Genomic DNA, 12928 nt, shown 5'->3' on the forward strand with positions numbered 1-12928 from the left:
TAGGGCTGCCACTGCCATCACAGGTCTGGGGAGCCAGGCTGTCTCCTGCTAGGTTTCAGAGGTAGGGGCCACCTCCTTGTTTACAGCAGGTTAGACTGCTGCCCACGGCTGAGAGGCAATGACATCACCAAAATGGGCCCAGAAGGGGGCTGTCACCCCAGTGGACCCAGAGGAGAGAACATTGCACCAAAGAAGATTATTCTCAAGCCGTAAAATCTTATGATATTTGCTCTGCCAGGTTTTGGACTTGCTTGAACTTGTGACCCCTTTCTTCTTTTTCATTGCTCCCTTTTGCAATGGGAATGCTTATCCTATGTCTGTGCCACCATTATATTTTGGAAGCAGATGACTTCTTCAGTTTCACAGATTCACAGCTGGAGAAGAATTTTGCCTCTGGATAAATCATTCCTTGAGTCTCACCCACACTTGATTTAGGTGACATTTAGATAAGATGTAGACTTAAGAGTTGATGCAAGAATGGGTTAAGACTTTGGGGATCAGGTAAATGTATTTTGCACATGACAAGGATATGAATTTTAAAGGCCCAGAGGGCAGGATATTATGGGCTTAATTGTGTTACCCCAAAGTTCATACACTGAAGTCTCAACCCCTAGTATAGTAGAATGTAACCATACTTGGAGAAAGGGTCTTTAAAGAGGTGATTAAGTTAAAATGAGGCCATTAGGATGGGGCCCTAATCCAATAGGACTGGTTTCCATGTAGGAAGAGGAAGAGACACCAGGAGTGTGGGTACATAGGGAAGAGGCCACATGAAGACATAATGAGAACAAGGTCATCTGAAGCCAAGAAGAGAGGTCTCAGGACAAAACTAAAACTGCCAACACCTTGATCTTGAACTTCTAGCCTCCAGAACTATGAGAACATAAATTTCTGTTGTTTAAGTTACTCAGTCTGTATTATTTTCTTATGTCAGTCCTACCAAACTAATACAAACCCTTTCCTGGGTGGCAATGTTATACACAGATTAATAATTCTGTTATAATCATTTGCAAAGTCTATAAACTACAGCTTTCTAAATAATCAATATTAAAATAATGATGAGTGTGAATTATCTTCCGTGTTGAACTATTCCAGGAAAAAAAAAAATCAATGTCTAGTACTATCAGACATCATTTTCTTCCTTTTGCTTGGGAATTACATTCTCTCTACTGATTTACGATTTTAAAGATCTACACTAGTATAGCATATATTAAATTTATTACTTCTCAATATTGGTATGGTGAGATTTTTACTTCTAACTAAGAAAGTGTGGCTTATTATTCATCTACCAAGGCTCAAGATTCTTGCTTTGAAATGTTTTCCAGATAGAAATTTTGCTTCTATTCATATTATAAGCATTTTAATCTAGACCTTCTCCTTCCCATACCGTATTTCTACTGTTACTTATATAATCTCCCTACCTCTGTTTTACACTACTCTAATTTATTGTTTATAATGTTGCCAAATTAATCTACTTTTCATTAAACCATCCTCTTGTTGAAAAGTGAACTATGCCTTTTATGCATATCAAATATCACTCTACATGAATCTTAAGAATTTCATGTAATCCAACTCCTACTTTCTATCCTCCCACACAACTACTGATTTAACCATACTGTTTACTCATCTTTAATTATCACTCACCTTCAAGTCTTTTAAACAGGTTTTCTCAACATTCCTTGAGTAAGTCATGTTCATTGTTTTGTCTTCATATCGTTGCTTATTCTGTTCTGCCACCCTATCCTGAATGAAGACACGGATGTATATTGTTAAGACTATTCCAAGTCTTAAAAATTATCCAACTCACTCAAACTCATATTAGTCTTACCCTTCTCAGCACAGTTAACTCCTTGAAGGTATCACACGTTGGAGTTTCATTTCCCTGGTGGGTCCTCCTCTTGCCCCCCAGTAGCACATAGCATGGTGTCAGTTACTTAGAGGGAACTCAGTGGTAACTTGTCCATCAACGCATTCACTATCCTCATAGACACTGCCAAGGTATCATATTTTTTCATAATATTCAAATTCATTAATTGATTTGTCTCATCTACATGCAATGATTAATATCTACCGTTTGCCTGGTACTGGGTTTCAAGAAGGGCATGGAGACTAGATATTGGGCATAGAAACATGAAAAAAGTACAACCAGATAATCTGTGAGTAAAGACAGATGCAAACAGAAAGAGGCTGTGTGATGAGTGAATCCACAGAGGCAAGGGCAGTACTACTGTAAAGTGATGGAATCTGCTTTCTGGATGAGAGAAGGGGGTACAGTAGGGGAGACACTTGAGTTCTGCCTTGAAGAATAAGCAGGAATTCATTTGTTTCATAAGAAGAAGGATACCACAGAGTGGAAAACAGTAATTTCTTTACAAAGAACCCACATACGGTATTTGATTGATGCTTGTGTGGGTTCAGTACTGCACTCATTTACTTCCTTAACAGAGAAAAAGGATTTAAAGCATCTTATTAAACCATAACAATAAAATTGTTTTTAAAAAATTGGAGGAAGACAAGGGAGAAATCAAGTTTGGAAAGGAGATAAAAGCTAACATGACAAACACTAGGGAAAAATACAGTGATTACACTTGACCATAAAATTTAGCCTTGAGTTTTCTGAGAGACATTGGGATGAGAGAAATATAGAAAGTTACTCAAGGCTTATAAGGTAACAGTGAATACAAATATATCTTTATCCCAAACTCAAAGGAAATATTCCTCACTGGAAACTCTAGAGAGAGATCTGGGAGATATAATGGATGATATTCTCACATATATTTTTAATAACTAACACAAAAGTGAATGCAAATAAATATTTTATTTTTTACATATCTTACTTAAATTTTTACCTACACAGAAAATGCATTGAATCTTTGTAGAAGGAAAGCATCAAAGTCCCGCATTAGAAAGCAAATAAGATCAGAAATAAGAGACTCTTCTTGGAGAATTTATTCAGTAAAGTTATTTCCAGCTAGATCTTTAACACTAATAAAGTGTTTTATTTTAACTCAAAAATTTTAACTCAAAAATTATACCTCAAAAATTTTGAGTTAACTTTAATTCAAAAATTCTTCTCAAACACCTAACTCCTCCAAAAAGATAAGAAATTTCCTGGTGTTAATAAACTTAATAGTTTGACTTACTTGTTATATGCATTAGACTTCTTCCTCTCCTTCTTCTTCTTTTAATAATTTAGTTATTTAAGAGGCTGATGAAGAAGTCATAAATTATAGCTTAAAATGATATCTGTTGTGTGTTTCAGCAGTAGGCCTTCTAAGATATTCATAAATGTATATTTATTCAGGGAGACATTTCACAGTTCTGGTTTACTACAGGAATTTTTCAAAATAAACTTTTTTGCATATTTATTTTTTCCTGAAACTTAAGCAGAGGGCTGTTCTTTTTTGTTTTGTAAACGTTTACGCCCACGTGTTTACCCTTGCTTTCTTAATTAGTTCACAGCATCTATTACATTAGATGGGTTACATCTTACCTAAGGAGCACATCTATTACATTAGATGGGTTACATCTTACCTAAGGAGCACAGAGTCCAGGAGCCAGCCCAGGCACCATGGCTTGAACTGATGTACTGGCCAACATCCAAGGTCTCTGAGGGTCCTTCCCTCATCTCCTGTTTGAATTCAATAGATTGCCTTATGAGCTTTCTTAAGTGCCTCTATCTAAGGCATTTAATCAAGAAAGGAAATTGTGGGGAGGAGCTTCAAGACGGCAGAAGAGTAACACTCGGAGATCACCTTCCTCCCCGCAAATACAACAGAAATACATCTACGTGTGGAACAATTCCTACAGAACACTTACTGAACGCTGGCAGAAGACCTCAGACCTTCCAAAAGACAAGAAACCCCCCACGTACCTGGGTAGGGCAAAAGAAAAAACAGCGACAAAGAATAGGCATGGGACCTGCACCTCTGGAGGGAGCTGTGAAGGAGGAAAGGTTTCCACACACTAGGAAGCCCCTTTGTGGGCGGAGACTGCGGGGAGCGAAGTGGGGGAAGCTTTGGAGCCACAGAGGAGAGCGTAGCAACAGGGGTGCGGGGGGCAAAGCGGAGAGATTCCCGCACGGAGGATCGGTGCCAACCGGCACTCACCAGCCCGAGAGGCTTGTCTGCTCACCCGCTGGGGCGGGCGGGGCTGGGAACTGAGGATCGGGCTTCAGAGGTTGGATCCCAGGGAGAGGACTGGGGTTGGCTGTGTGATCACAGCCTGAAGGGGTCTAGTGCACCATGGCTAGCTGGGAGGGAGTCCTGGAAAAAGTCTGGACCTGCCGAAGAGGCAAGAGACTTTTTCTTGCCTCTTTGTTTCCTGGTGCGCGAGGAGAGGGGATAAAGGGCGCTGCTTAAAGGAGCTCCAGAGACGGGCGCGAGCCACGGCTAAAAGCTCAGACCCCAGAGACGGGCATGAGATGCTAAGGCTGCTGCTGCCGCCACCAAGAAGCCTGTGTGCGAGCACAGGTCACTATCCGCACCCCGCTTCTGGGGAGCCTATGCAGCCCGCCACTGCCAGAGTCCCGGGATCCAGGGACAACTTCCCTGGAAGAACGAACGGCGCGCCTCAGGCTGGTGCAATGTCACGGCGGCCTCTGCCGCCGCAGGCCCGCCCCGCACTCCGTGCCTCTCCCTCTCCCCCGGCCTGAGTGAGCCAGAGCCCCCGAATCAGCGGCTCCTTTAACCCTGTCCTGTCTGAGCGAAGAACAGATGCCCTCCGGTGACCTACACGCAGAGGTGGGGCCAAATCCAAAGCTGAGACCCTGGGAGCTGTGAGAACAAGGAAGAGAAAGGGAAATCTCTCCCAGCAGCCTCAGGAGCAGCGGATTAAAGCTCCACAATCAACTTGATGTACCCTGCATCTGTGGAATACATGAATAGACAACGAATCATCCCAAATTAAGGAGGTGGACTTTGGGAGCAAAGATATATATGTTTTTTCCCCTTTTTCTCTTTTTGTGAGGTGTATGTGTATGTTTCTGTGTGTGATTTTGTCTGTATAGCTTTGCTTTTACCATTTGTCCTAGAGTTCTCTCTGTCCGTTTTTTTGTTTTTTATTACTTAAAAAATTTTTTTCTTAATTATTTTTTATTTTAATAACTTTATTTTATTTTACTTTATTTTATTTTATTTTGTCTTCTTCTTTCTTTCTTTCTTTTTTTACCCCCTTTTATTCTGAGCTGTGTGGAGGACAGCCTCTTGGTGCTCCAGCCAGGTTTCAGGGCTGTGCCACTGAGGTGGGAGAGCCAGGTTCAGGACACTTGTCCACAAGAGACCTCCCAGCTCCATGTAATATCAAATGGTGAAAATCTCCCAGAGTCTCCATCTCAATGCCAAGACCCAGCTCCACTCAACGACCAGCAAGCTACAGTGCTGGACACCCTATGCCAAACAACTAGCAAGACAGGAACACAACCCCATCCATTAGCACAGAGGCTGCCTAAAATCATAATAAGGTCACAGACACCCCAAAACACAACACCAGACGTGCACCTGCCCACCAGAAAGACAAGATCCAGCCTCATCCACTAGAACACAGGCACTAGTCCCCTCCACCAGGAAGCCTACACAACCCACTGAACCAACCTTAGCCACTGGGGACAGACACCAAACACAACAGGAACTACGAACCCGCAGCTTGTGAAAAGGAGACCCCAAACACAGTAAGTTAAGCAAAATGAGAAGACAGAGAAACACACAACAGATGAAGGAGCAAGATAAAAACCCACCAGACCTAACAAATGAAGAGGAAATAGGCAGTCTACCTGAAAAAGAATTCAGAATAATGGTAGTTAAGATTGAAAATCTTGAAAATAGAATGGAGAAAATACAAGAAACGTTTAACAAGGACCTAGAAGAACTAAAGAGCAAACAAACAGAGATGAACAACACAATAAATGAAATTTAAAATTCTCTAGAAGGCATCAATAGCAGAATAACTGAGACAGAAGAAAGGATAAGTGACCTGGAAGATAAAATAGTGGAAATAACTACTGCAGAGCAGAATAAAGAAAAAAGAATGAAAAGAAGTGAGGACAATCTCAGACACCACTGGGACAAGATTAAAAGCACCAACATTCGAATTATAGGAGTCACAGAAGAAGAAGAGAAAAAGAAAGGGACTGAGAAAATATTTGAAGAGATTATAGTTGAAAACTTTCCTAGCATGGGAAAGGAAATAGTCAACCAAGTCCAGGAAGCACAGAGAGTCCGATACAGGATAAATCCAAGGAGAAACACTCCAAGACACATATTAATCAAACTATAAAAAATTAAATACAAAGAAAAAGCATTAAAAGCAACAATGGAAAAGCAACAAATAACATACAAGGGAATCCCCATAAGGTTAACAGCTGATTTTTCAGCAGAAACTCTGCAAGCCAGAAGGGAGTGGCAGGACATATTTAAAGTGATGGAAGAGAAAAACCTACAATCAAGATTACTCTACCCAGCAAGGATCTCATTCAGATTTGATGGAGAACTTAAAACCTATATAGACAAGCAAAAGCTAAGAGAATTCAGCACCACCAAACCAGCTTTACAACAAATGCTAAAGGAACTTCTCTAGGCAGGAAACACAAGAGAAGGAACAGACCTACAAAAACAAACCCAGAACAATGAAGAAAATGGGAATAGGAACATACATATCGATAATTACCTTAAATGTAAATGGACTCAATGCTCCAATCAAAAGACATAGACTGGCTGAATGGATACAAAAACAAGACCCGTATATATGCTGTCTACGAGAGACCCACTTCAGACCTAGGTACACATACAGACTGAAAGTGAGGGGATGGAAAAAGATATTCCATGTAAATGGAAATCAAAAGAAAGCTGGAGTAGCAATTCTCATATCAGACAAAATAGACATTAAGGCAAAGACTATTACAAGAGACAGAGAAGGACACTACATAATGATCAAGGGATCAATCCAAGAAGAAGATATAACAATTGTAAATATTTATGCACCCAACATAGGAGCACCTCAATACATAAGGCAAATACTAACAGCCATAAAAGGGGAAATCGACAGTAACACAATCATAGTAGGGGACCATAACACTCCACTTTCACCAATGGACAGATCATGCAAATTGAAAATAAACAAGGAAAAACAAGCTTTAAATGATACAGTAAACAAGATGAACTTAATTGATATTAATAGGACATTCCATCCAAAAACAACAGAATACACATTCTTCTCATGTGCTCATGAAACGTTCTCTAGGATAGATCATATCTTGGGTCACAAATCAAGCCTTGGTAAATTTAAGAAAACTGAAATCGTATCAAGTATCTTTTCCAATCACAATGCTATGAGACTACATATCAATTACAGGAAAAAATCTGTAAGAAATACAAACGCATGGAGGCTAAACAACACACTACTTAATAACCAAGAGATCACTGAAGAAATCAAAGAGGAAATCAAAAAATACCTAGAAACAAATGACAATGAAAACACAATGACCCAAAACCTATGGGATGCAGCAAAAGCAGTTCTAAGAGGGAAGTTTATAGCAATACAAGCCTACCTTAAGAAACAAGAAACATCTCAAATAAACAACCTAACCTTACACTTAAAGCAATTAGAGAAAGAAGAACGAAAAACCCCCTAAGTTAGCAGAAGGAAAGAAATCATAAAGATCAGATCAGAAATAAATGAAAAAGAAATGAAGGAAACAATAGCAAAGATCAGTAAAACTAAAAGCTGATTCTTTGAGAAGATAAACAAAATTGATAAACCATTAACCAGACTCATTATGAAAAAAAAGGGAGAAGACTCAAATCAATAGAATTAGAAATGAAAAAGGAGAAGTAACAACTGACACTGCAGAAATACAAAGATCATGAGAGATTACTACAAGAAACTATATGCCAATAAAATGGACAACCTGGTAGAAATGGACAAATTCTTAGAAATGCACAACCTTCCAAGACTGAACCATGAAGAAATAGGAAATATGAACAGACCAATCACAAGCACTGAAATTGAAACTCTGATTAAATATCTTCCAACAAACAAAAGCCCAGGACCAGATGGCTTCACAGGCGAATTCTATCAAACATTTAGAGAAGAGCTAACACCTATCCTTCTCAAACTCTTCCAAAATATAGCAGAGAGAGGAACACTCCCAAACTCATTCTACGAGACCACCATCACTCTGATACCAAAACCAGACAAAGATGTCACAAAGAAAGAAAACTACAGGCCAATATCACTGATGAACATAGATGCAAAAATCCTCAACAAAGTACTAGCAAACAGAATCCAACAGCACATTAAAAGGATCATACACTATGATTAAGTGGGGTTTATCCCAGGAATGCAAGGATTCTTCAATATACATAAATCAATCAACGTGATACACCATATTAATAAATTGATGGAGAAAAACCATATGATCATCTCAATAGATGCACAGAAAGCTTTCAACAAAATTCAACACCCATTTATGATAAAAACCCTGCAGAAAGTAGGCATAGAGTGAACTTACCTCAATATAATAAAGGCCATATATGAAAAACCCACAGCCAACATCATTATCAATGTTGAAAAACTGAAACCATTTCCACTAAGATCAGGAACAAGACAAGGTTGCCCACTCTCACCACTATTATTCAACGTAGTTTTGGAAGTTTTAGCCACAGCAATCAGAGAAGGAAAAGAAATAAAAGGAATCCAAATTGGAAAAGAAGAAGTAAAGCTGTCACTGTTTGCAGATGACATGATACTATATAGAGAGAATCCTAAAGATTCTACCAGAAAACTACTAGAGCTAATCAATGAATTTGGCAAAGTAGCAGGATTCAAAATTAATGCTCAGAAATCACTTTCATTCTTATACACATGATGAAAAATCTGAAAGTGAAATTAATAAAACACTCCCATTTACCATTGCAACAAAAAGAATAAAATACCTAGGAATAAACCTACCTAAGGGGACAAAATATCTGTATGCAGAAAATTATAAGGCACAGATGAAAGAAATTAAAGATGATACAAATAGATGGAGAGATATACCATGTACTTGGATTGGAAGAATCAACATTGTGAAAATGACTCTACTACCCAGAGCAATCTACAGATTCAATGCAATCCCTATGAAACTACCACTGGCATTTTTCAGAGAACTAGAACAAAAAATTTCACTGTTCGTATGGAAACACAAAAGACCCTGAATAGCCAAAGCAATCTTAAGAAAGAGAAACGGAGCTGGAGGAATCAGGCTCCCAGACTTCAGACTGTACTACAAAGCTACAGTAATCAATACAGTATGGTACTGGCACAAAAACAGAAATACAGATCAATGGAACAGGATAGAAAGCCCAGAGATAAACCCACACACATATGGTCCCCTTATCTTTGATAAAGGAGGCAAGAATATACAGTGGAGAAAAGACAACCTCTTCAATAAGTGGGACAGCTACATGTAAAACAATGAAATTAGAACACTCCCTAACACCATACACAAAAGTAAACTCAAAATGGATTAAAGATCTAAATGTAAGGCCAGACTCTATCAAACTCTTAGAAGAAAACATAGGCAGAACACTCTATGACATAATTATAGCAAGGTCCTTTTTGACCCACCTCCTAGAGAAATAGAAATAAAAACAAAAATAAACAAATGGGACCTAATGAAACTTAAAATCTTTTGCACAGCAAAGGAAACCATAAACAAGATGAAAAGACAACCCTTAGAATGGGAGAAAATATTTGCAAATGAAGCAACTGACTAAGGATTAATCTCCAAAATATACAAGCGATTCATGCAGCTCAATATCAAAAAAACAACTGAATCCAAAAGTGGGCAGAAGACCTAAATAGACATTTCTCCAAAGAAGATACACAGATTGCCAACAAACACATGAAAGAATGCTCCACACCATTAATTATTAGAGAAATGCAAATCAAAGCTACAGTGAGATATCATCTCACACTGGTCAGAATGGCCATCATCAAAAAATCTACAAACAATAAATGCTGGAGAGGGTGTGGAGAAAAGGGAACCCTCTTGCACTGTTGGTGGAAATGTAAATTGATACAGCCACTATGGAGAATAGTATAGAGGTTCCTTAGAAAACTAAAAATGGAACTACCATACGACCTAGCAATCCCACTACTGGGCATATGCCCTGAGAAAACCATAATTCAAAAAGGGTCATGTACCAGAATGTTCATTGTAGCTCTATTTACAATAGCCAGGACATGGAAGCAACCTAAGTGTCCATTGACAGATGAATGGGTAAAGAAAATGTGGCACATACGTACAATGGAATATTACTCAGCCATAAAAAGAAAGGAAGTTGAGTTATTTGTTTTGAGGTGGATGGACCTAGAGACTGTCATACAGAGTGAAGTAAGTGAAAAAGAGAAAAACAAATGTCGTATGCTAACACATATATATGGAGTCTAAGAAAAAGAAAAAAAAAAGGTCATAAAGAACCTAGGGGTAAGACGGGAATAAAGACACAGACCTACTAGAGAATGGACTTGAGGATATGGGGAGGGGGAAGGGTAAGTTGGGACAAAGTGAAAGAGTGGCATGGATATATATACACTACCAAACGTAAAATAGATAGCTAGTGGGAAGCAGCCTCATAGCATAGGGAAATCAGCTAGGTGCTTTGTGACCACCTAGAGGGGTGAGATAGGGAGGGTGGGAGGAGGGAGATGCAAGAGGGAAGAGATATGGGGACATATGTATATGTATAACTGATTCACTTTGTTATAAAGCAGAAACTGACACACGATTGTAAAGCAATTATACTCTAATAAAGATGTCAAAAAAGAAAGGAAATTGTGGGCACAAAATTGGGACTGCGTTTACCCTGTTCCCAGAATGTGAACAGTTTCTTAATTCTATTGTTTCTTGTTCTTATCACCTGTCTAGGGATTTCCAAACAAGAATATATCATATCACTTCTTCTCTGTAGCCCAGTTGCTATGCCACTCTTCTCTGTCATTTTTTGTTTAGCTTTCTTTATGAGTCATGAAATGTAACATCATTGCAGAAGAAATAGTAAGAAAGTGGTGTGATGCCTTTGACAATGAAAAGATTGCTGGGCATCCTGGTGTGAAAGCTGACATCAGGCAGCCGATTTGCTGAAGCCAGAGAGGAGAATACATTTCTTTAAATGATGAATGAAAGGCATCACTTGTGTAGGAGATATGGACTTTCAGAGGCCAGATTAGTGCAGTGCACTTTTTAACATAAAGGTCAAATACAGAGAAAAAAGAAGGCTAAAGTTTTAAATAATAAATGATGAAAAAGGAACCTGTTTATTAACTTCAAAAAAGATTCCTATAACATTGTTATATTTACAAAACTGTTTGAAGAATAACAGTGTCGTATTAGGCTTTTACTATTGATTTATGTCATCTTATTTTAATTAGTCATGATCTGCTTACAACTCCAGACCAGGCTTCAGCAACCTTTTTCTATAAAAGTCCAGAGATTAAACATTTTTGGCTCTGCAGACAACCCAGGCTTTGTCCTAACTCTTCAACCTTGCCAATGTAAGGCAAAAGCAGCCATGGACAACATTTAAGCAAATGAATGTGACTCTGTTTCAATAAAACTTTATTTATTAAAAAAAAATAGATGGTAGGTCAAATTTGACCTACAGGCTGAAGTTTGCTCACTCTGACTCTATAAATGAACTGGTGTACTGAGTTTAGTGACGCCTGGTGCGAAATCAAAAAAAGGAGATTAGGTGGTATTAATACAGAAAAGAAGGAAGTTACTTCCTTCATTCAACAAATATTTACAGAGTCCTTGCTGTGTGTCCAGCACAGGGTTAAGTGTTAGGGAATCAGTGATTAAGTTGGCAGAGTGATTGCCCTCCACCCCCAGAAGCTTACAGATAGAGGAAATGAATAAGCAAATTAAAATATGGAATGTGATAAATTCGATGACGTAGGTACATATAGGGTGTTAGAGGAGCACATAGGAGGAAAAGCCATAATAGCCATATATAAAGCTCTTTCTATTTTCTTCCAAGGTCTTTAGAGCAGTAGTTCATGATTTTATAAAATCCTTTCTAAAGATACAACCAGATTATTTTATTCTCATATTTCCTTTATATTTCCTTTCATTCTCCTCAGTTTCTTCTTTTATTCAATGATTATTGTCAACCCACTTTTGTCCAAGGTAGTCTGTAGGAGATGCTTCTTCTTAAAATCATAAAATAATAGAGTGGGAAGAGATCTTTACCCATCACCCAGTAGAGTCCCCATATATTTCAATTGAAGATAATGAGACTTGAAATGCCTAGATGATTTGGTCAATGCCCCATGGAAGAAGTAGGATTCAAATGTGAATTTTTGCCTCTAGATCAGTTCTAACGTCTGTACAATACCTTCAACTCAGAAGCAACCTCATGGCCAATAAATAGGAAAGTTAAGAATGCAGTCCCTAAATTAAGAAAAGATGGTACTTGATGTGAGGACTGCATCAAAAAATGCTTTATTTTTCCTCTTTTCTGAACTTCAAAAACACTTTCATGAGATTCTCTACAAGTTCATTTGCTTCCTTGCCAGCTAGGTATTCTTGTACACTTACTGTTCTAATTATAATTGTGTGGAATATTATTCTTTTTTTTTTCCCCAAAATCTTACTCTATATTTAGGTAAATGGTTTCTAAATAAAAGCACTCAAGGCACCACATAGATAATTATGAACCCAAATCTGCCATTATAAAATTTCTTCCTGGTAACGTGTGAAATGTAGATTTCTTGAAATTTGGGGGTTGGTTTGGATAGTCACATTGCTTGAAGCTACTAAGCATTCTTGCAGGGCCTGAGAAGACTAATACTTACAAAGTTTCGAAATTAATTATAAAGAGAAGAATTTAACAAGTGCAGAGAAAGTAGGGGCAATGGAAAGAGGATGTACGAACAAAGAGCTGTGGTC

The 12928-nt window shown here is 38.4% G+C and overlaps 1 protein-coding gene across 1 annotated transcript in view; it reads left to right on the forward strand.

Moving 5' to 3' along the window:
• The window catches only part of FBXL3 (F-box and leucine rich repeat protein 3), a 631956-nt gene extending 620474 nt beyond the window's left edge, over nt 1-11482 (forward strand). The window contains exon 6 of the transcript XR_007472995.1: nt 11471-11482. The gene's annotated coding sequence lies outside the window, so the exon portion shown is untranslated. The remainder of the gene's footprint in view (nt 1-11470) is intronic.
• The last annotated feature ends 1446 nt before the right edge of the window (nt 11483-12928 follow it).

Source organism: Orcinus orca, chromosome 18, assembly GCF_937001465.1.
Source record: "Orcinus orca chromosome 18, mOrcOrc1.1, whole genome shotgun sequence".
Classification (NCBI taxonomy): domain Eukaryota; kingdom Metazoa; phylum Chordata; class Mammalia; order Artiodactyla; family Delphinidae; genus Orcinus; species Orcinus orca.